At 44.4% G+C, this 23,873-nt stretch overlaps 1 long non-coding RNA gene across 19 annotated transcripts; it reads right to left on the bottom strand.

Moving 5' to 3' along the window:
- Nucleotides 1–709: 709 nt before the first annotated feature.
- Nucleotides 710–8,519, bottom strand: LOC127911044 (uncharacterized). 19 transcript variants are annotated; one of them, XR_008077460.1, is made up of 6 exons: nucleotides 8,270–8,412; nucleotides 7,957–8,104; nucleotides 5,595–5,875; nucleotides 4,718–4,937; nucleotides 2,937–3,084; nucleotides 710–1,004 (listed from the first exon to the last, which is right to left on the bottom strand). It is a non-coding gene; the product is annotated as an uncharacterized LOC127911044 (long non-coding RNA). The 19 variants fall into 19 exon arrangements; XR_008077458.1 differs by lacking the exon at nucleotides 710–1,004 and adding an exon at nucleotides 2,578–2,832; XR_008077457.1 differs by lacking the exon at nucleotides 710–1,004 and adding an exon at nucleotides 2,578–2,765.
- Between the last annotated feature and the right edge of the window lie 15,354 nt (nucleotides 8,520–23,873).

Here is a 23,873-nt window from a genome sequence, read left to right as displayed (position 1 = left end):
TCCTCAACCCTGCGTGACTATACATTATGTGGGGATTTGAGTGGACGGGATTTTGACTAAACAAACGCCGGATATTGTATGTTGACATTGAATGAAGTGTTGTTGTTTTTGTGTGTACAGACGTCACAGTGTTGACCTGAAGAACATATCACTACATATTTTCTTATTTGCTATTTGTCCTCTTGAGGATTATTATTATTTTTTTTAAAGGCTCTTTCATATGAGTTGATGTGAATGAATCCCCGTAAAATCAAGACATTGTTGTTATTTCTCAAATGTTCCCATTTCCTACGTAGTCGTGTACTACTGTTGACCAGTACCCATAAGGGTCTGAATAGGGACTAGGGTGCCATTTTGGATGCCCACATGGCCCGTCTACAGTATCTTAACTAAGTGCTGCTTTGACAGGTGGATGTCAAGGCAGAACATCACTATCCTCTGTTTGATGGTGCAGGTTTCTTTTGAAAATAATTTTCCTAAGTGGTTCATTAGTAAACAACGGTAAATATAACCGGATCAGAGTTAAGAATTGTGATTTTATACGAAATGTATTTTTTGTCTGCTGTCAAATATTTAAGTGTTTAAAAAAAGAAAATAGAAAAAAAAAAGATGTTCTCACAAAACTGTTGGTGTACCAAGTGTCTGGTCTTATATCCATTTAAAACTATTGGTCTGTTTCGGACTTCTGTCAGCTGTCTCTACTCTCTGTCAGCTGTCTCTACTCTGTCTGCTGTTTTTAATGTCTCTGTTTAGTATTTCTACAGTCTCCTCTGTCAGCTGTCTCTGTTTAGTATTTCTCCAGTCTCCTCTGTCAGCTGTCTCTGTTTAGTATTTCTACAGTCTCCTCTGTCAGCTGTCTCTACTCTCTGTCTGCCGTTTTTAATGTCTCTGTTTAGTATTTCTCCAGTCTCCTCTGTCAGCTGTCTCTACTCTCTGTCTGCTGTTTTTAATGTCTCTGTTTAGTATTTCTCCAGTCTCCTCTGTCAGCTGTCTCTACTCTCTGTCTGCCGTTTTTACTGTCTCTGTTTAGTATTTCTACAGTCTCCTCTCTCAGCTGTCTCTGTTTAGTATTTCTCCAGTCTCCTCTGTCAGCTGTCTCTACTCTCTGTCTGCTGTTTTTACTGTCTCTGTTTAGTATTTCTCCAGTCTCCTCTGTCAGCTGTCTCTGTTTAGTATTTCTACAGTCTCCTCTGTCAGCTGTCTCTGTTTAGTATTTCTCCAGTCTCCTCTGTCAGCTGTCTCTACTCTCTGTCTGCCGTTTTTACTGTCTCTGTTTAGTATTTCTCCAGTCTCCTCTGTCAGCTGTCTCTGTTTAGTATTTCTACAGTCTCCTCTGTCAGCTGTCTCTGTTTAGTATTTCTCCAGTCTCCTCTGTCAGCTGTCTCTACTCTCTGTCTGCTGTTTTTACTGTCTCTGTTTAGTATTTCTCCAGTCTCCTCTGTCAGCTGTCTCTACTCTCTGTCTGCTGTTTTTAATGTCTCTGTTTAGTATTTCTCCAGTCTCCTCTGTCAGCTGTCTCTGTTTAGTATTTCTCCAGTCTCCTCTGTCAGCTGTCTCTACTCTCTGTCTGCTGTTTTTAATGTCTCTGTTTAGTATTTCTCCAGTCTCCTCTGTCAGCTGTCTCTACTCTCTGTCTGCCGTTTTTACTGTCTCTGTTTAGTATTTCTCCAGTCTCCTCTGTCAGCTGTCTCTGTTTAGTATTTCTACAGTCTCCTCTGTCAGCTGTCTCTGTTTAGTATTTCTCAGTCTCCTCTGTCAGCTGTCTCTACTCTCTGTCTGCTGTTTTTAATGTCTCTGTTTAGTATTTCTACAGTCTCCTCTGTCAGCTGTCTCTGTTTAGTATTTCTACAGTCTCCTCTGTCAGCTGTCTCTGTTTAGTATTCTACAGTCTCCTCTGTCAGCTGTCTCTACTCTCTGTCTGCTGTTTTTAATGTCTCTGTTTAGTATTTCTACAGTCTCCTCTGTCAGCTGTCTCTGTTTAGTATTTCTACAGTCTCCTCTGTCAGCTGTCTCTACTCTCTGTCTGCTGTTTTTAATGTCTCTGTTTAGTATTTCTACAGTCTCCTCTGTCAGCTGTCTCTGTTTAGTATTTCTCCAGTCTCCTCTGTCAGCTGTCTCTACTCTCTGTCTGCTGTTTTTAATGTCTCTGTTTAGTATTTCTACAGTCTCCTCTGTCAGCTGTCTCTGTTTAGTATTTCTACAGTCTCCTCTGTCAGCTGTCTCTACTCTCTGTCTGCTGTTTTTAATGTCTCTGTTTAGTATTTCTACAGTCTCCTCTGTCAGCTGTCTCTGTTTAGTATTTCTACAGTCTCCTCTGTCAGCTGTCTCTACTCTCTGTCTGCTGTTTTTAATGTCTCTGTTTAGTATTTCTACAGTCTCCTCTGTCAGCTGTCTCTGTTTAGTATTTCTACAGTCTCCACTGTCAGCTGTCTCTACTCTCTGTCTGCTGTTTTTAATGTCTCTGTTTAGTATTTCTACAGTCTCCTCTGTCAGCTGTCTCTACTCTCTGTCTGCTGTTTTTAATGTCTCTGTTTAGTATTTCTACAGTCTCCTCTCTCTCAGCTGTCTCTACTCTACTCTCTGTCTGCCGTTTTTAATGTCTCTGTTTAGTATTTCTACAGTCTCCTCTGTCTGCTGTTTTTAATGTCTCTGTTTAGTATTTCTCCAGTCTCCTCTGTCAGCTGTCTCTACTCTCTGTCTGCTGTTTTTAATGTCTCTGTTTAGTATTTCTCCAGTCTCCTCTGTCAGCTGTCTCTACTCTCTGTCTGCTGTTTTTAATGTCTCTGTTTAGTATTTCTCCAGTCTCCTCTGTCAGCTGTCTCTACTCTCTGTCTGCTGTTTTAATGTCTCTGTTTAGTATTTCTCCAGTCTCCTCTGTCAGCTGTCTCTGTTTAGTATTTCTCCAGTCTCCTCTGTCAGCTGTCTCTACTCTCTACTCTCTGTCTGCCGTTTTTAATGTCTCTGTTTAGTATTTCTCCAGTCTCCTCTGTCAGCTGTCTCTACTCTCTACTCTCTGTCTGCTGTTTTTAATGTCTCTGTTTAGTATTTCTCCAGTCTCCTCTGTCAGCTGTCTCTACTCTCTGTCTGCTGTTTTTAATGTCTCTGTTTAGTATTTCTACAGTCTCCTCTGTCAGCTGTCTCTACTCTCTGTCTGCTGTTTTTAATGTCTCTGTTTAGTATTTCTACAGTCTCCTCTGTCAGCTGTCTCTACTCTCTGTCTGCTGTTTTTAATGTCTCTGTTTAGTATTTCTCCAGTCTCCTCTGTCAGCTGTCTCTACTCTCTGTCTGCTGTTTTTAATGTCTCTGTTTAGTATTTCTACAGTCTCCTCTGTCAGCTGTCTCTGTTTAGTATTTCTACAGTCTCCTCTGTCAGCTGTCTCACTCTCTGTCTGCTGTTTTTAATGTCTCTGTTTAGTATTTCTACAGTCTCCTCTGTCAGCTGTCTCTACTCTCTGTCTGCTGTTTTTAATGTCTCTGTTTAGTATTTCTACAGTCTCCTCTGTCAGCTGTCTCTACTCTCTGTCTGCTGTTTTTAATGTCTCTGTTTAGTATTTCTCCAGTCTCCTCTGTCAGCTGTCTCTACTCTCTGTCTGCTGTTTTTAATGTCTCTGTTTAGTATTTCTACAGTCTCCTCTGTCAGCTGTCTCTGTTTAGTATTTCTCCAGTCTCCTCTGTCAGCTGTCTCTACTCTCTGTCTGCTGTTTTTAATGTCTCTGTTTAGTATTTCTCCAGTCTCCTCTGTCAGCTGTCTCTACTCTCTGTCTGCTGTTTTTAAATGTCTCTGTTTAGTATTTCTACAGTCTCTCTGTCAGCTGTCTCTGTTTAGTATTTCTCCAGTCTCCTCTGTCAGCTGTCTCTACTCTCTGTCTGCCGTTTTTAATGTCTCTGTTTAGTATTTCTACAGTCTCCTCTGTCAGCTGTCTCTACTCTCTGTCTGCCGTTTTTAATGTCTCTGTTTAGTATTTCTACAGTCTCCTCTGTCAGCTGTCTCTACTCTCTGTCTGCCGTTTTTAATGTCTCTGTTTAGTATTTCTCCAGTCTCCTCTGTCAGCTGTCTCTGTCTCTACTCTCTGTCTGCTGTTTTTAATGTCTCTGTTTAGTATTTCTACAGTCTCCTCTGTCAGCTGTCTCTACTCTCTGTCTGCTGTTTTTAATGTCTCTGTTTAGTATTTCTCCAGTCTCCTCTGTCAGCTGTCTCTACTCTCTGTCTGCTGTTTTTAATGTCTCTGTTTAGTATTTCTACAGTCTCCTCTGTCAGCTGTCTCTGTTTAGTATTTCTCCAGTCTCCTCTGTCAGCTGTCTCTACTCTCTGTCTGCTGTTTTTAATGTCTCTGTTTAGTATTTCTCCAGTCTCCTCTGTCAGCTGTCTCTACTCTCTGTCTGCTGTTTTTAATGTCTCTGTTTAGTATTTCTACAGTCTCCTCTGTCAGCTGTCTCTGTTTAGTATTTCTCCAGTCTCCTCTGTCAGCTGTCTCTACTCTCTGTCTGCTGTTTTTAATGTCTCTGTTTAGTATTTCTCCAGTCTCCTCTGTCAGCTGTCTCTACTCTCTGTCTGCTGTTTTTAATGTCTCTGTTTAGTATTTCTACAGTCTCCTCTGTCAGCTGTCTCTGTTTAGTATTTCTCCAGTCTCCTCTGTCAGCTGTCTCTACTCTCTGTCTGCTGTTTTTAATGTCTCTGTTTAGTATTTCTACAGTCTCCTCTGTCAGCTGTCTCTACTCTCTGTCTGCTGTTTTTAATGTCTCTGTTTAGTATTTCTACAGTCTCCTCTGTCAGCTGTCTCTACTCTCTACTCTGTCTGCTGTTTTTAATGTCTCTGTTTAGTATTTCTCCAGTCTCCTCTGTCAGCTGTCTCTACTCTCTACTCTCTGTCTGCTGTTTTTAATGTCTCTGTTTAGTATTTCTACAGTCTCCTCTGTCAGCTGTCTCTACTCTCTGTCTGCTGTTTTTAATGTCTCTGTTTAGTATTTCTCCAGTCTCCTCTGTCAGCTGTCTCTACTCTCTGTCTGCTGTTTTTAATGTCTCTGTTTAGTATTTCTACAGTCTCCTCTGTCAGTTGTCTCTACTCTCTACTATGTCTGCTGTTTTTAATATCTCTGTTTAGTATTTCTACAGTCTCCTCTGTCAGCTGTCTCTGTTTAGTATTTCTACAGTCTCCTCTGTCAGCTGTCTCTACTCTCTGTCTGCTGTTTTTAATGTCTCTGTTTAGTATTTCTACAGTCTCCTCTGTCAGCTGTCTCTGTTTAGTATTTCTACAGTCTCCTCTGTCAGCTGTCTCTACTCTCTGTCTGCTGTTTTTAATGTCTCTGTTTAGTATTTCTACAGTCTCCTCTGTCAGCTGTCTCTGTTTAGTATTTCTCCAGTCTCCTCTGTCAGCTGTCTCTACTCTCTGTCTGCTGTTTTTAATGTCTCTGTTTAGTATTTCTACAGTCTCCTCTGTCAGCTGTCTCTGTTTAGTATTTCTACAGTCTCCTCTGTCAGCTGTCTCTACTCTCTGTCTGCTGTTTTTAATGTCTCTGTTTAGTATTTCTACAGTCTCCTCTGTCAGCTGTCTCTGTTTAGTATTTCTACAGTCTCCACTGTCAGCTGTCTCTACTCTCTGTCTGCTGTTTTTAATGTCTCTGTTTAGTATTTCTACAGTCTCCTCTGTCAGCTGTCTCTACTCTCTGTCTGCTGTTTTTAATGTCTCTGTTTAGTATTTCTACAGTCTCCTCTCTCAGCTGTCTCTACTCTCTACTCTCTGTCTGCCGTTTTAATGTCTCTGTTTAGTATTTCTACAGTCTCCTCTGTCAGCTGTCTCTACTCTCTGTCTGCTGTTTTTAATGTCTCTGTTTAGTATTTCTCCAGTCTCCTCTGTCAGCTGTCTCTACTCTCTGTCTGCTGTTTTTAATGTGTCTGTTTAGTATTTCTCCAGTCTCCTCTGTCAGCTGTCTCTACTCTCTGTCTGCTGTTTTTAATGTCTCTGTTTAGTATTTCTCCAGTCTCCTCTGTCAGCTGTCTCTACTCTCGGTCTGCTGTTTTTAATGTCTCTGTTTAGTATTTCTACAGTCTCCTCTGTCAGCTGTCTCTGTTTAGTATTTCTCCAGTCTCCTCTGTCAGCTGTCTCTACTCTCTGTCTGCCGTTTTTAATGTCTCTGTTTAGTATTTCTACAGTCTCCTCTGTCAGCTGTCTCTACTCTCTGTCTGCCGTTTTTAATGTCTCTGTTTAGTATTTCTACAGTCTCCTCTGTCAGCTGTCTCTACTCTCTGTCTGCCGTTTTTAATGTCTCTGTTTAGTATTTCTCCAGTCTCCTCTGTCAGCTGTCTCTACTCTCTACTCTGTCTGCTGTTTTTAATGTCTCTGTTTAGTATTTCTACAGTCTCCTCTGTCAGCTGTCTCTACTCTCTGTCTGCTGTTTTTAATGTCTCTGTTTAGTATTTCTACAGTCTCCTCTGTCAGCTGTCTCTACTCTCTGTCTGCTGTTTTTAATGTCTCTGTTTAGTATTTCTACAGTCTCCTCTGTCAGCTGTCTCTGTTTAGTATTTCTACAGTCTCCTCTGTCAGCTGTCTCTACTCTCTGTCTGCTGTTTTTAATGTCTCTGTTTAGTATTTCTACAGTCTCCTCTGTCAGCTGTCTCTACTCTCTGTCTGCTGTTTTTAATGTCTCTGTTTAGTATTTCTACAGTCTCCTCTGTCAGCTGTCTCTACTCTCTGTCTGCTGTTTTTAATGTCTCTGTTTAGTATTTCTCCAGTCTCCTCTGTCAGCTGTCTCTACTCTCTGTCTGCTGTTTTTAATGTCTCTGTTTAGTATTTCTACAGTCTCCTCTGTCAGCTGTCTCTGTTTAGTATTTCTCCAGTCTCCTCTGTCAGCTGTCTCTACTCTCTGTCTGCTGTTTTTAATGTCTCTGTTTAGTATTTCTCCAGTCTCCTCTGTCAGCTGTCTCTACTCTCTGTCTGCTGTTTTTAAATGTCTCTGTTTAGTATTTCTACAGTCTCCTCTGTCAGCTGTCTCTGTTTAGTATTTCTCCAGTCTCCTCTGTCAGCTGTCTCTACTCTCTGTCTGCCGTTTTTAATGTCTCTGTTTAGTATTTCTACAGTCTCCTCTGTCAGCTGTCTCTACTCTCTGTCTGCCGTTTTTAATGTCTCTGTTTAGTATTTCTACAGTCTCCTCTGTCAGCTGTCTCTACTCTCTGTCTGCCGTTTTTAATGTCTCTGTTTAGTATTTCTCCAGTCTCCTCTGTCAGCTGTCTCTACTCTCTACTCTCTGTCTGCTGTTTTTAATGTCTCTGTTTAGTATTTCTACAGTCTCCTCTGTCAGCTGTCTCTACTCTCTGTCTGCTGTTTTTAATGTCTCTGTTTAGTATTTCTCCAGTCTCCTCTGTCAGCTGTCTCTACTCTCTGTCTGCTGTTTTTAATGTCTCTGTTTAGTATTTCTACAGTCTCCTCTGTCAGCTGTCTCTGTTTAGTATTTCTCCAGTCTCCTCTGTCAGCTGTCTCTACTCTCTGTCTGCTGTTTTTAATGTCTCTGTTTAGTATTTCTCCAGTCTCCTCTGTCAGCTGTCTCTACTCTCTGTCTGCTGTTTTTAATGTCTCTGTTTAGTATTTCTACAGTCTCCTCTGTCAGCTGTCTCTGTTTAGTATTTCTCCAGTCTCCTCTGTCAGCTGTCTCTACTCTCTGTCTGCTGTTTTTAATGTCTCTGTTTAGTATTTCTCCAGTCTCCTCTGTCAGCTGTCTCTACTCTCTGTCTGCTGTTTTTAATGTCTCTGTTTAGTATTTCTACAGTCTCCTCTGTCAGCTGTCTCTGTTTAGTATTTCTCCAGTCTCCTCTGTCAGCTGTCTCTACTCTCTGTCTGCCGTTTTTAATGTCTCTGTTTAGTATTTCTACAGTCTCCTCTGTCAGCTGTCTCTACTCTCTGTCTGCCGTTTTTAATGTCTCTGTTTAGTATTTCTACAGTCTCCTCTGTCAGCTGTCTCTACTCTCTGTCTGCTGTTTTTAATGTCTCTGTTTAGTATTTCTCCAGTCTCCTCTGTCAGCTGTCTCTACTCTCTACTCTCTGTCTGCTGTTTTTAATGTCTCTGTTTAGTATTTCTACAGTCTCCTCTGTCAGCTGTCTCTACTCTCTGTCTGCTGTTTTTAATGTCTCTGTTTAGTATTTCTCCAGTCTCCTCTGTCAGCTGTCTCTACTCTCTGTCTGCTGTTTTTAATGTCTCTGTTTAGTATTTCTACAGTCTCCTCTGTCAGCTGTCTCTGTTTAGTATTTCTACAGTCTCCTCTGTCAGCTGTCTCTACTCTCTGTCTGCTGTTTTTAATGTCTCTGTTTAGTATTTCTACAGTCTCCTCTGTCAGCTGTCTCTACTCTCTGTCTGCTGTTTTTAATGTCTCTGTTTAGTATTTCTACAGTCTCCTCTGTCAGCTGTCTCTACTCTCTGTCTGCTGTTTTTAATGTCTCTGTTTAGTATTTCTACAGTCTCCTCTGTCAGCTGTCTCTACTCTCTGTCTGCTGTTTTTAATGTCTCTGTTTAGTATTTCTACAGTCTCCTCTGTCAGTTGTCTCTACTCTCTACTATGTCTGCTGTTTTTAATGTCTCTGTTTAGTATTTCTACAGTCTCCTCTGTCAGCTGTCTCTACTCTCTACTATGTCTGCTGTTTTTAATGTCTCTGTCACTTGCTTACTATTTTTGTCAAATAAATGTCACAATTTGAATACCAGTTGGGTGTTTGGTAGTTTTTTATATGGCAACGATGAACTATATAGTGTTTGCGTTTACCATAAAGACTTCTGACTCCGTTTCAGTGTTAGTCTGTCATGACATTCTGTAGTTAGTATTCCAGCCAGAGCAGTAAGGAAGAGTGTTTCATATTTCAGACACCGTCTGGTGCCTATTCGGAGTAAGTGTTTTTAATATTCAAGACACCGTCTGGTGCCTATTCGAAAGTAGTGTGTTTAATATTCAAGACACCGTCTGGTGCCTATTCGGAGTAAGTGTTTAATATTCAAGACACCGTCTGGTGCCTATTCAGAGGAAGAGTGTTTAATATTCGAGACACCGTCTGGTGCCTATTCGAGAGTAGAGTGTTTAATATTCAAGACACCGTCTGGTGCCTATTCAAAAGTAGTGTGTTTAATATTTGAGACACCGTCTGGTGCCTATTCAGAGGAAGAGTGTTTAATATTTGAGACACCGTCTGGTGCCTATTCGAAAGTAGTGTGTTTAATATTTGAGACACCGTCTGGTGCCTATTCAGAGGAAGAGTGTTTAATATTTGAGACACCGTCTGGTGCCTATTCAGAGTAAGAGTGTTTAATATTTGAGACACCGCCTGGTGCCTATTCTAAAGTAGTGTGTTTAATATTTCAGACACCGTCTGGTGCCTATTCTAAAGTAGTGTATTTAATATTTCAGACACCGTCTGGTGCCTATTCAGAGGAAGAGTGTTTAATATTTCAGACACCGTCTGGTGCCTATTCTAAAGTAGTGTGTTTAATATTTCAGACACCGTCTGGTTTCTATTCTAAAGTAGTGTGTTTTAGGGTTCCACTTGTGGCGTGACCATTAATATGCACATTTAAAGCCTCCACTTGTTTAGGGTATAAGCCCTGCGTCTGTATTTGAAGGTTATGCAGGTGAGGCTAGAGGCGTGTTGTGTGAGTCTAGAGTAGAGGTCGACCAATTAATCGGAATGGCCAATTTTAAATTATGTTTTGACCTATTTTTTTTATTTTTTTTATATTTTTTATAAAAAATTATTATTTTATACCTTTTTATTTAACTAGGCAAGTCAGTTAAGAACACATTCTTATTTTCAATGACTGCCTTGGAACGGTGGGTTAACTGCCTGTTCAGGGGCAGAAGGACAGATTTTCACCTTGTCAGCTCGGGGGATCCAATCTTGCAACCTTACAGTTAACTAGTCCAACTCTCTAACCACCCGCCTCTCATTGTACTCCACGAGGAGCCTGCCTGTTACGCTAATGCAGTAGAAGCCAAGGTAAGTTGCTAGCTAGCATTAAACTTATCTTTATAAAAACAATCAATCAATCAAAATCACTAGTTAACTACACATGGTTGATATTACTAGTTTATCTAGCGTGTCCTGCGTGGCATATAATCGATGCAGCGCAGGGGGATGATTTTTTTTATGTGCTTTTTTTCTCGCAAATTCGCTTAAAAAATAAATCGTTGGACAACTGTACCCAACCATAAACACCAATGCCTTTCTTAAAATCAGTACACAGAAGTATATATTTTTAAATCTGCATATTTAGCCAAAATAAATCCAGGTTAGCAGGCAATGTTAACCAGGTGAAATTGTAATTTCTCTTGCGTTCGTTGCACGCAGAGTCAGGGTATATGCAACAGTTTGGGCCGCCTGGCTCTTTGCGAACTAATTTGCCAGAATTTTGCGTAATTATGACAACATTGAAGGTTGTGCAGTGTAACAGGAATATTTAGACTTCGGGATGCCACCCGTTAGATAAAATACCGAACTCTTCCGTAATTTACTGAAATAATAAACGTTTTGTTTTCAAAATGATAGTTTCGGATTTGACCATATTAATGACCAAAGGCTCGTATTTCTGTGTGTTATTATGTTATAACTAAGTCTATGATTTGATATTTGATAGAGCAGTCTGACTGAGCGATGGTAGGCAGCAGCAGGCTGTAAGCCTTCATTCAAACAGCACTTTCGTGCGTTTTGCCAGCAGCTCTTCGCAAGCACAGCGCTGTTTATGACTTCAAGCCTATCAGCCTAATGGCTGGTGTAACCGATGTGAAATGGCTAGCTAGTTAGCGGGGTGCGCGCTAATAGCGTTTCAAACGTCACTCACTCAGACCTTGAGGTAGTTATTCCCCCTTGCTCTGCAAGGGCCACGGCTTTGTGGAGCGATGGGTAACGCTGCTTCGAGTGTGGCTGTTGTCGTTGTGTTCCTGGTTTGAGCCCAGGTAGGGCGAGGAGAGGGACGGAAGCTATACTGTTACACTGGCAATACTAAAGTGCCTGTAAGAACATCCAATAGTCAAAGATATATGAAATACAAATGGTATAGAGAGAAATAGTCCTATAAATACTATATTAACTAAAACCTCTTACCTTGGAATATTGAAGTCTCATGTTAAAAGGAACCACCAACTTTCATATGTTCTGAGCAAGGAACTGAAACGTTAAGCTTTTTTACATGGCACATATTGCACTTTTACTTCTCCAGCACTTTGTTTTTGCATTATTTAAACCAAATTGAACATGTTTCATTATTTATTTGAGGCTAAATAGATTTTTATTGATGTATTATATTAAGTTACTGTAAAATAAGTGTTCATTCAGTATTGTTGTAATTATCATTATTACAAATACATTTTTCAAAAATCGTCAGATTAATCGGTATTGGCCTTTTTTGGTCCTCCAATAATTGGTATTGGCATTGAAAAAATCATAATCGGTCGACCTCCAGGATAGAGGCATGTTGTGTGAGTCTCCTGCTTCAGTCTGAGATGTGTTGGAACAAGTGGTGCTGGCATACGGTTGAAGGTGACACTGATCTGCTGTTCTCCCTCCATCCCTCCTTTCATATCGGCCTCTCTCCCTCCATTACTCCTTTCATATCGGCCTCTCTCCACCCATCCCTCACTCTTGAGACTTTCACCTGCGTCCCTCCCTATGAGGCTAATTCGCCCCCCTTCATCACGCTCCCTCACTACCTCTTGAGACTGATTCTCCCTCCCTCTGAGGTTGATTCAGAGAGGCAGGTCCAGTCCAGGTGAGATGTTTTCCGGGATGCAGGGTACCTGAGGGGGATGATGTAGCGAGAATGAATCCTGATCAGTTGTCTCATCTTTTTATTTTTATTCTGCCCTTCCCTCCTGGGGCTGATGCTAGGCTAGATGACCTACAACCTTGAAATAGGTGTTTTCACCTCAACACACGATTGTCCAGTAAAACATTTACTTGAAGCCTGAAGGTACGTACTATGATGCATACTGTAGAATGCACTGTCGACCGAACGTTCTATTGGCTGACACATGGATGTAATTAGACAGGTCAACCAACACCAAGAACATGTAACCTCAGCAAACAAAAAAATAGAAACGTCCTCTCACTGTCAACTGCGTTCATTTTCAGCAAACATAAACATGTAAATATTTGTATGAACATAAGATTCAACAACTGAGACATAAACTGAACAAGTTCCACAGACATGTGACTAACCGAAATTGAATAATGTGTCCCTGAACAAAGGGGGGTTCAAAATCAAAAGTAACAGTCAGTATCTGGTGTGGCCACCAGCTGCATTAAGTACTGCAGTGCATGTTCTCCTCATGGACTACACCAGGTTTGCCAGTTCTTGCTGTGAGATGTAACATCTCCCACTCTTTCACTAAGGCACCTGCAAGTTCCTGGACATTTCTGGGGGGGAACGGCCCTAGCCCTCACCCTCCAATACAACAGGTCCCAGACGTGCTCAATGGGATTGAGATCCGGGCTCTTCGCTGGCCATGGCAGAACATTGACATTCCCTGACTTGCAGGAAATCACACACAGAACGAGCAGTATGGCTGGTGGCATTATCATGCTGGAGGGTCATGTCAGGATGAGCTTGCAGGAAGGGTACCACATGAGTGAGGAGGATGTCTTCCCTGTAACGCACAGCGTTGAGATTGCCTGCAATGACAACAAGCTCAGTCCGATGATGCTGTGACACACCGTCCCAGACCATGACGGACCCTCCACCTCCAAATCGATCCCACTTCAGAGTACAGGCCTCGGTGTAGCGCTCATTCCTTGGATGATAAACGTGAATCTGACCATCACCCCTGGTAAGACCGAACCACGACTCAGTGAAGAGCACTTTTTGCCAGTCCTGTCTGGTCCAGCGACAGTGGATTTGTGCCCATAGGTAACGTTGTTGCTGGTGATGTCTGGTGAGGACCTGCCTTACAACAGACCTATACAAGCCCTCAGTCCAGCATCTCTCAGCCTAGTGAGGACAGTCTGAGCACTGATGGAGGGATTGTGTGTTCCTGGTGTAACTCGGGCGGTTGTTGTTGCCATCCTGTACCTGTCCAGCAGGTGTGATGTACCGACCCTGTGCAGGTGTTGTTAAACGTGGTCTGCCACTACGAGTACGATCAGCTGTCCGTCCGGTCTCCCTGTAGCACTGTCTTACAGTCTTGCAGTACGGACATGGCAATTTATTGCCCTGGACACATCTGCAGTCCTCATGCCTCCTTGCAGCATGCCTAAGGCACGTTCACACAGATGAGCAGGGACCCTGGGCATCTTTCTTTTGATGTTTTTCAGAGTCAGTAGAAAGGTCTCTTTAGTGTCCTAAGTTTTCATAACTGTGACCTTAATTGCCGACCGTCTGTAAGCTGTTAGTGTCTTAACGACAGTTTCCACAGGTGCATGTTCATTATTTGTTTATGGTTCCTTGAACAAGCATGGGAAACAGTGTTTCAACCCTTTACAATGAAGATAATTCATAAAAATCCAAATATCTTTTAAGGACAGGGTCTCGAAAAGGGATTTTTTTATTTTTTTCCTGAGTTGATAAGATGCTGCTCGCTACCCCAACATCAACATGACCAATCCATGTTGGAAAATTAAAGTGTCCAGTAGATGGCAGTATTGCCTTTACTGAACTGTACCCCCACCCCTCCAGGCATTGTTTAACACCATGTAATCTTCATGTGTCCACTAGATGGCAGTATCTCCCATCACTGAGCATGTGGTCTGAAGTTGGAGCAATTGCCACTTCCACCTCCTGTATTACAATACAACTCAACGGGGTACATTTGTACCTGATGTGGATATGGCCTGTGTTATTTTATAGCCTACTCTATTTTGTTTCAGTGCACCCTTACTGTAAGGAGACATTGGATTTATAAAGCATCTAGGCTCCAAGACTTCTGTGATTTTAGAATTAATAAATTCATAGCCGTCTATATTGCATCCCAGATGTATTATCAAGTCTTGGCATGCCCTATACCCTGCCCTGACTGCTGTGCCCTGACTGCCATATGCCCTGCCCTCACTGCCCTATACCCTGCCCTGACTGCCCTGCCCTGACTGCCATATGCCCTGCCCTGACTGCCATATGCCCTGCCCTGCCCTGACTGCCATATGCCCTGACTGCCCTATGCCCTGCCCTGACTGCCCTATGCCCTGCCTGCCCTATGCCCTATGCCCTGACTGCCCTATGCCCTGACTGCCATATACCCTGCCCTGACTGCTCTATACCCTGCCCTCACTGCACTATGCTCTGCCCTGACTGCCCTGCCCTGACTGCCCTATGCCCTGACCTGACTGCCATATGCCCTGCGCTGACTGCCCTGCGCTGACTGCCCTGCCCTGACTGCCCTATGCCCTGCCCTGACTGCCCAGACTGCCATTCCCTGACTGCCATATGCCTTGACTGCCCTGCCCTGACTGCCATATGCCCTGCCCTCACTGCCCTATACCCTGCCCTGACTGCCCTGCCCTGACTGCCATATGCCCTGCCCTGACTGCCATCTGCCCTGCCCTGACTGCCATATGCCCTGCCCTGACTGCCCTGACTGCCATATGCCCTGCCCTGACTGCCATATGCCCTGCACTGACTGCCCTATGCCCTGACTGCCCTATGCCCTGCCCTGACTGCCCTATGCCCTGACTGCCCTATGCCCTGACTGCCCTATGCCCTGACTGCCATATACCCTGCCCTGACTGCTCTATACCCTGCCCTGACTGCACTATGCTCTGCCCTGACTGCCCTGCCCTATGCCCTGACCTGACTGCCATATGCCCTGCGCTGACTGCCCTGCGCTGACTGCCCTGCGCTGACTGCCATTCCCTGACTGCCATATGCCTTGACTGCCCTGCCCTGACTGCCATATGCCCTGCCCTCACTGCCCTATACCCTGCCCTGACTGCCCTGCCCTGACTTCCATATGCCCTGCCCTGACTGCCATATGCCCTGCCCTGACTGCCATATGCCCTGCCCTGACTGCCCTGACTGCCATATGCCCTGCCCTGACTGCCCTATGCCCTGCCCTGACTGCCCTATGCCCTGCCCTGACTGCCCTATGCCCTGACTGCCCTATGCCCTGACTGCCCTATGCCCTGACTGCCCTGACTGCCCTATGCCCTGACTGCCATATACCCTGCCCTGACTGCTCTATACCCTGCCCTGACTGCCATATACCCTGCCCTGACTGCTCTATACCCTGCCCTGACTGCCATATGCCCTGACTGCCCTGACTGCCCTGCCCTGACTGCCCTATGCCCTGACCTGACTGCCATATGCCCTGCGCTGACTGCCCTGCCCTGACTGCCCTATGCCCTGCCCTGACTGCCTAGACTGCCATTCCCTGACTGCCATATGCCTTGACTGCCCTGCCCTGACTGCCATATGCCCTGCCCAGACTGCCCAGCCCTGACTGCCTTATGCCCTGACTGCCCTATGCCCTGCCCTGACTGCCTTATGCCCTGACTGCCCTATGCCCTGCCCTGACTGCCCTATGCCCTGCCCTGACTGCCCTATGCTCTGCCCTGCCCTGACTGCCATATGCCCTGCCCTGACTGCCCTGACTGCCATATGCCCTGACTGCCCTGCCCTGACTGCCGTATGCCCTGACTGCCCTGCCCTGACTGCCCTATGCCCTGACTGCCCTGACTGCCATATACCCTGCCCTGACTGCTCTATACCCTGCCCTGACTGCCCTATACCCTGCCCTGACTGCTCTATACCCTGCCCTGACTGCCCTATGCCCTGACTGCCCTGACTGCCCTGCCCTGACTGCCATATGCCCTGACCTGACTGCCATATGCCCTGCGCTGACTGCCCTATGCCCTGCCCTGACTGCCTAGACTGCCATTCCCTGACTGCCATATGCCTTGACTGCCCTGCCCTGACTGCCATATGCCCTGCCCAGACTGCCCAGCCCTGACTGCCTTATGCCCTGACTGCCCTATGCCCTGCCCTGACTGCCTTATGCCCTGACTGCCCTATGCCCTGCCCTATGCCCTGCCCTGACTGCCATCTGCCCTATGCCCTGCCCTGACTGCCCTATGCTCTGCCCTGCCCTGACTGCCATATGCCCTGCCCTGACTGCCCTGACTGCCCTATGCCCTGACTGCCCTGCCCTGACTGCCATATGCCCTGACTGCCCTGCCCTGACTGCCCTATGCCCTGACTGCCCTGACTGCCATATACCCTGCCCTGACTGCTCTATACCCCTGCCCTGACTGCCCTATACCCTGCCCTGACTGCCATATGCCCTGACTGCCCTATGCCCTGCCCTGACTGCCATCTGCCCTGACTGTCATATGCCTTGACTGTCATATGCCCTGAATGCCCTGCCCTGACTTCTATATGCCCTGCCCTGACTGCCCTGCCCTGACTGCCATATGCCCTGCCCTGACTGCCCTATGCCCTGCCCTGACTGCCCTGCCCTGACTGCCATATGCCCTGCCCAGACTGCCCAGCCCTGACTGCCTTATGCCCTGACTGCCCTATGCCCTGCCCTGACTGCCCTATGCCCTGCCCTGACTGCCCTATGCCCTGCCCTGACTGCCCCATGCCCTGCCCTGACTGCCCTATGCCCTGTCCTGACTGTCCTGTCCTGCCCTGACTGCCCTATGCCCTGCCCTGACTGCCCTATGCCCTGACTGCCCTATACCCTGCCCAGACTGCCCTATGCCCTGCCCTGACATACCTTAAGGGAACATTTTGACACTTACCCTGCCATATGCCCTGACTGCCCTATGCCCTGCCCTAACTGCCATATGCCCTGATTGCCATATGCCCTGCCCTGACTGCCCTATCCTGACTGTCCTGACTGCCATATGCCCTGACCTAACTGCCATATGTGCCCTGCCCTGACTGCCCTATGCCCTGCCCTGCCTAACATCTGCCCTGAATAACATCTGCCCTGACTAACATCTGCCCTGACTGCCCTGCCCTGACTGCCATATGCCCTTACTGCCCTATGCCCTTACTGCCCTATGCCCTGCCCTTACTGCCCTATGCCCTGACTGCCCTGCCCTTACTGCCATATGCCCTGCCCTGACTGCCCTATGTCCTGCCCAAAATCAATGACTCCCAATACATTTCCAAAGGGTGAAATTAAAGCAACTAGGCTTTTGACACGATGACTCTGCAGTTCAATTTAATGCATTTCCAAGATGTTCTTGCACAAACAAAACAGGAACAACTCACACCAGGGGACAGGGGGTAAGATATAGGATATTCATTCTACGCTGATATAGCCTACAATGCCCTGACTGCCATATGCCCTGATTGCCATATGCCCTGCCCTGACTGCCGTGCCCTGACTGCCATATGCCCTGACTGCCCTATGCCCTGCCCTAACTGCCATATGCCCTGCCCTGACTGCCCTACCCTGACTGCCCTATGCCCTGCCCTGACTAACATATGCCCTTACTGCCCTATGCCCTTACTGCCCTATGCCCTGCCCTGACTGCCCTGCCCTTACTGCCCTATGCCCTGCCCTGACTGCCCTATGCCCTGCCCTGACTGCCCTGCCCTTACTGCCATATGCCCTGCCCTGACTGCCCTATGCCCTGCCCAAAATCAATGTCTCCCAATACATTTCCAAAGGGGGAAATTAAAGCAACTAGGCTTTTGACACGATGACTCTGCAGTTCAATTTAATGCATTTCCAAGATGTTCTTGCACAAACAAAACAGGAACAACTCACACCAGGGGACAGGGGGGTAAGATATAGGATATTCATTCTACGCTGATATAGCCTACAATGCCCTGACTGCCCTGCCCTGCCCTGACTGCCATATGCCCTTACTGCCCTATGCCCTATGCCCTGCCCTGACTGCCCTGCCCTTACTGCCCTATGCCCTGCCCTATGCCCTGCCCTATGCCCTGCCCTGACTGCCCTGCCCTGACTGCCCTATGCCCTGCCCTGACTGCCCTATGCCCTGCCCTGACTGCCATATGCCCTGCACTGACTCCTATATGCCCTGCACTGACTCCCATATGCCCTGCCCTGACTCCCATATGCCCTGCCCTGACTGCCATATGCCCTGCCCTGACTGCCATATGCCCTGACTGCCATATGCCCTGACTGTCCTGCCCTGACTGCCCTATGCCCTGCCCTGACTGCCCTGACTGCCATATGCCCTGCCCTGACTGCCCTATGTGCCTACAAGCCTACAATGTGTCACCGAAAGCAAAATTACACACGGCATGTACACACGGCATACACACACGGCATGTACACACGGCATGTACACACGGCATGCACACGGCATGTACACACGGCATGTACACACGGCATGTACACACGGCATGCACACGGCATGTACACACTGCATGTACACACGGCATGTACACACGGCATGTACACACGGCATGTACACACGGCATGTACACACGGCATGTACACACGGCATGCACACACGGCATGCACACACGGCATGTACACACGGCATGTACACACGGCATGTACACACGGCATGTACACACGGCATGCACACGGCATGTACACACGGCATGCACACACGGCATGCACACACGGCATGCACACACGGCATGCACACACGGCATGCACACACGGCATGTACACACGGCATGTACACACGGCATGTACACACGGCATGTACACACGGCATACACACGGCATACACACGGCATGTACACACGGCATGTACACACTGCATGTACACACGGCATGTACACACGGCATACACACACGGCATGTACACACGGCATGCACACGGCATACACACGGCATGCACACGGCAAGTACACACGGCATGCACACGGCATACACACGGCATGTACACACTGCATGTACACACGGCATGTACACACGGCATGTACACACGGCATGTACACACGGCATGTACACACGGCATGTACTCACGGCATGTACATGAAGAGAAGACAAAACAAGCGTGGTATAATTTTAGCATCATGACCCGGCAGGGACATCATGATGTCAGTGTCTGCCGTCCATCTCCTTCCATATGGGACCTAATTGACAGTAAGTGTGCTTTGGGGGGGGGGGGGGGTGGTATATGAGCTCTAATACGAAACAGGCAGGATGCAAGGCCTTGTTAGGCTCGGACTAATCTTATATGAGAGTGATCACAATTAAATTAAAGGAGGTTTACTCTTGCAATAACATTAGGCCCATATTACGCCGACCACTACTTTTACAGATGTAATGGCATCTGGAAATGCATTAATTCAGTGAGGATGAACACTATCGATTGATTGGAGGAATCTGAAGCGAGAACACGACACACACACACACACACACACACACACACACACACACACAGTGTCGTCAACAACAGAACTCTCAGAGGAAATGCCTCAGCAGCCTGAACTCTGTAATGAGGAAAAGTGAATTAAAGTCTGCCAGAGAGAGAGCCAAAGTACCGTTCCTATACTGCAATGAATTGATCCTTTATTTACCACACAATGGAATAAGGTTTTTGGAGAGAGACGATCAATACTAATACCTCCCGATCATAATCGTCAAGATTTACTTCTTTGTTGAAATGATTCTCATCAATTCCCTAAAGAGAGAGACAGGCCTGTGAAAGATCAATACAACTATGGTGCTGTGGTTTCTTAGCTTAATTCATTCAGGACTCATATTGCGTGTTGGCCTGCCGTGCCGTGAGGATCATATAATATTACAGAGAAACTTAATTTCTAGTGAATAAAATAAATTATCAATGTTGGGGTCAGAGCAGTAGTCAGGGTAGAGTTAGTATACTAGCTGAAGGTTAGGTAGAGTTAGTATACTAGCTGAAGGTTAGGGTAAGGGTAGAGTTAGTATACTAGCTGAAGGTTAGGGCTGAGTTAGTATACTAGCTGAAGGTTAGGGGTAGAGTTAGTATACTAGCTGAAGGTTAGGGCTGAGTTAGTATACTAGCTGAAGGTTAGGGTTAGGGTAGAGTTAGTATACTAGCTGAAGGTTAGGGCTGAGTTAGTATACTAGCTGAAGGTTAGGGTAGAGTTAGTATACTAGCTGAAGGTTAGGGCTGAGTTAGTATACTAGCTGAAGGTTAGGGTTAGGGTAGAGTTAGTATACTAGCTGAAGATTAGGGCTGAGTTAGTATACTAACTGAAGGTAAGGGAATACCCCTGTATTGGACAAAAATGAATGGCATGTCATTGGCATCGGACAAACCATATACACATTGGCCAATACCACCCAATTCGGCGTTGATTCATGCAAAGTGTATTGCAAATGCCATATGGTAATTGCCAGTTGTAACACTTTAAAAATTCAACAGGGGGCAAATGCGCTCCACCGGGGTTTTTCATATTGGAGATGTAACCCAAATTAATGTCCAAAAGTAAAATTTTGAAAAAATGAACTTTTTTCAAAAACTTATCACCCCTTAAAAAGTGCTTTCTGGACCGTTTTTCGAAATTCTTTCGATTTTTTGTCAATTACACATGTGTAAGAACTGTATGAATATACTTTTGTCCAATTTTATTATCATAATTTTTTTTTTTTTTTATATGCGCATAAGGAATATGTTTTGTCCAATTCCAATATGATTTCATAGGAAGTCAAAAGTCAAAAGTCAAAAATGTCAAAATTTTGTAAAAAACTTCACACACCCATAAAAAGTGCTTTCTGGACCGTTTTTCGAAATTCTTTCGATTTTTGTCAATTACACATGTGTAAGAACTGTATGAATATACTTTTGTCCAATTTTATTATCATAATTTTTTTTTTTTTTACATGCGCATAAGGAATATGTTTTGTCCAATTCCAATATGATTTCATAGGAAGTCAAAAGTCAAAAGTCAAAAATGTCAAAATTTTGTAAAAACTTCACACACCCTTAAAAAGTGCTTTCTGGACCGTTTTGAAATTCTTTCAATTTTTTGTCAATTACACATGTGTAAGAACTGTATGAATATACTTTTGTCCAATTTTATTATCATATTTTTTTATATTTTTTTAAATTGTGCATAAGGATTTTTTTGTGGGCCAAATGACGTAAGAAATTTGACATGCTCAAAATCCTGCAGAAATGCAAAATTGACTGGCCTGATTTCGGGATGGCCGGGCAGTGATAGTTGTTCCTTTCCATCACTCGTTGTGTTGACTTCATCATGTCCATTTTGTGATGTTTTTCACTATATAATCATATTGCAAGTGCACGTGCATTTGCAATATGTTTCAATGCATTTACCATATGAAATTTGACCTTGCTCAAAAATGCAAAATTGACTGGTCTGATGAACACAGGATGGCCGAGCAGTGATAGTTGTACATTTCCATCACTCGTTGTGTTGATTTCATCATCTCCGTTAGGTGATGTTTTTACACTATAGAATCATATTGCAAATGCACGTGCATTGTTGTGCAACTGGTAACCCAAAAATAAAAATATGGTTGTAAATGCATTTACCTGTCATTCTGATATTAATGCTCGCTATGGGAACACAGGATGGCCGGGCAGTGATAGTTGTACATTTCCATCACTCGTTGTGTTGATTTCATCATGTCCATTAGGTGATGTTTTTACACTATAGAATCATATTGCAAGTGCGCGCGCATTTGCAATATGTTTCAATGTGCATTTACCATATGAAATTTGACATGCTCAAAAATGCAAAATTGACTGGTCTGATGGACACAGGATGGCCGAGCAGTGATAGTTGTACATTTCCATCACTCGTTGTGTTGATTTCATCATGTCCATTAGGTGATGTTTTTTCACTATAGAATCATATTGCAAGTGCGCGCGCATTTGCAATATGTTTCAATGTGCATTTACCATATGAAATTTGACATGCTCAAAAATGCAAAATTGACTGGTCTGATGAACACAGGATGGCCGAGCAGTGATAGTTGTACATTTCCATCACTCGTTGTGTTGATTTCATCATCTCCGTTAGGTGATGTTTTTACACTATAGAATCATATTGCAAATGCACGTGCATTGTTGTGCAACTGGTAACCCAAAAATAAAAATATGGTTGTAAATGCATTTACCGGTCATTCTGATATTAATGCTCGCTATGGGAACACAGGATGGCCGGGCAGTGATAGTTGTACATTTCCATCACTCGTTGTGTTGATTTCATCATGTCCATTAGGTGATGTTTTTACACTATAGAATCATATTGCAAGTGCGCGCGCATTTGCAATATGTTTCAATGTGCATTTACCATATGAAATTTGACATGCTCAAAAATGCAAAATTGACTGGTCTGATGGACACAGGATGGCCGAGCAGTGATAGTTGTACATTTCCATCACTCGTTGTGTTGATTTCATCATGTCCATTAGGTGATGTTTTTTCACTATAGAATCATATTGCAAGTGCACGCGCATTTGCAATATGTTTCAATGTGCATTTACCATATGAAATTTGACATGCTCAAAAATGCAAAATTGACTGGTCTGATGAACACAGGATGGCTGAGCAGTGATAGTTGTACATTTCCATCACCTGTTGTGTTGATTTCATCATGTCCATTTGTTTATGTTTTCTCACTTTTGCAAAGTCACTGTGCATTTGCAATATGGTTCAATGGGCAGGTACCATCACGAATTTGTCATGCTATAAAAATCCTGCAGGAATGTGAAATTGACTGGTCTGATGAACACAGGATGGCCGAGCAGTGATAGTTGTACATTTCCATCACTTGTTGTGTTGATTTCATCATGTCCATTAGGTGATGTTTTTCACTATAGAATCATATTGCAAATGCACGTGCATTGTTGTGCAACTAGTAACCCAAAAATTAAAATATGGTTGTAAATGCATTTACCGGTCATTCTGACTCGCTATTATCACAGGATGGCCGGGCAGGGAGTAGTTGTACATTTCCCTCTATCTCGTTGTGTTGATTTCATCATGTCCATTAGGTGACTGTTTTATTCTATGGAATCATGTTGTGCAACTGGTGATTTGCACCTATGTTTCAAAAATGAAAATATGGTTTGAATGCATTTCCGGTCATTCTGATATTGACTGGTCTGATGGAACACAGGATGGCCGAGCAGTGATAGTTGTACATTTCCATCACTCGTTGTGTTGATTTCATCATGTCCATTAGGTGATGTTTTTCACTATAGAATCATATTGCAAATGCACGTGCATTGCAATATGTTTCAACTGGTTACCAAATATAAAAAATTTGACATGCTCAAAAATGCAAAATTGACTGGTCTGATGGACACAGGATGGCCGAGCAGTGATAGTTGTACATTTCCATCACTCGTTGTGTTGATTTCATCATGTCCATTAGGTGATGTTTTTCACTATAGAATCATATTGCAAATGCACGCATTTGCATTGTTGTGCACTGGTAACCCAAAAATAAAAATATGGTTGACATGCTCAAAAATGCAATATTAACTGGTCTGATTGGAACACAGGATGGCTGAGCAGTGATAGTTGTACATTTCCATCACTGTTGTGTTGATTTCATCATGTCCATTTGTTGATGTTTTTCACTATAGAATTTTGCAAAGTCACTGTGCATTTGCAATATGGTTCAATGGGCATTTACCATATGAAATTTGACATGCTAAAAATGCAGGAAAAATTGACTGGTCTGATGGACACAGGATGGCCGAGCAGTGATAGTTGTACATTTCCATCACTTGTTGTGTTGATTTCATCATGTCCATTAGGTGATGTTTTTCACTATAGAATCATATTGCAAATGCACGTGCATTGTTGTGCAACTGGTGCATTTAAAAATAAAAATTTGGTTGTAAAAATGTCAAAATTGACTGGCTATGGGACACAGGATGGCCGGGCAGTGATAGTTGTACATTTCCATCACTCGTTGTGTTGATTTCATCATGTCCATTAGGTGATGTTTTTACACTATAGAATCATATTGCAAGTGCGCGCGCATTTGCAATATGTTTCAATGTGCAT

The sequence above is a fragment of the Oncorhynchus keta genome, chromosome 23 (genome assembly GCF_023373465.1).
Source record: "Oncorhynchus keta strain PuntledgeMale-10-30-2019 chromosome 23, Oket_V2, whole genome shotgun sequence".
In the NCBI taxonomy this organism is placed as follows: Eukaryota; Metazoa; Chordata; class Actinopteri; order Salmoniformes; family Salmonidae; genus Oncorhynchus; species Oncorhynchus keta.
This window is presented reverse-complemented; position numbering and strand designations above follow the sequence as displayed.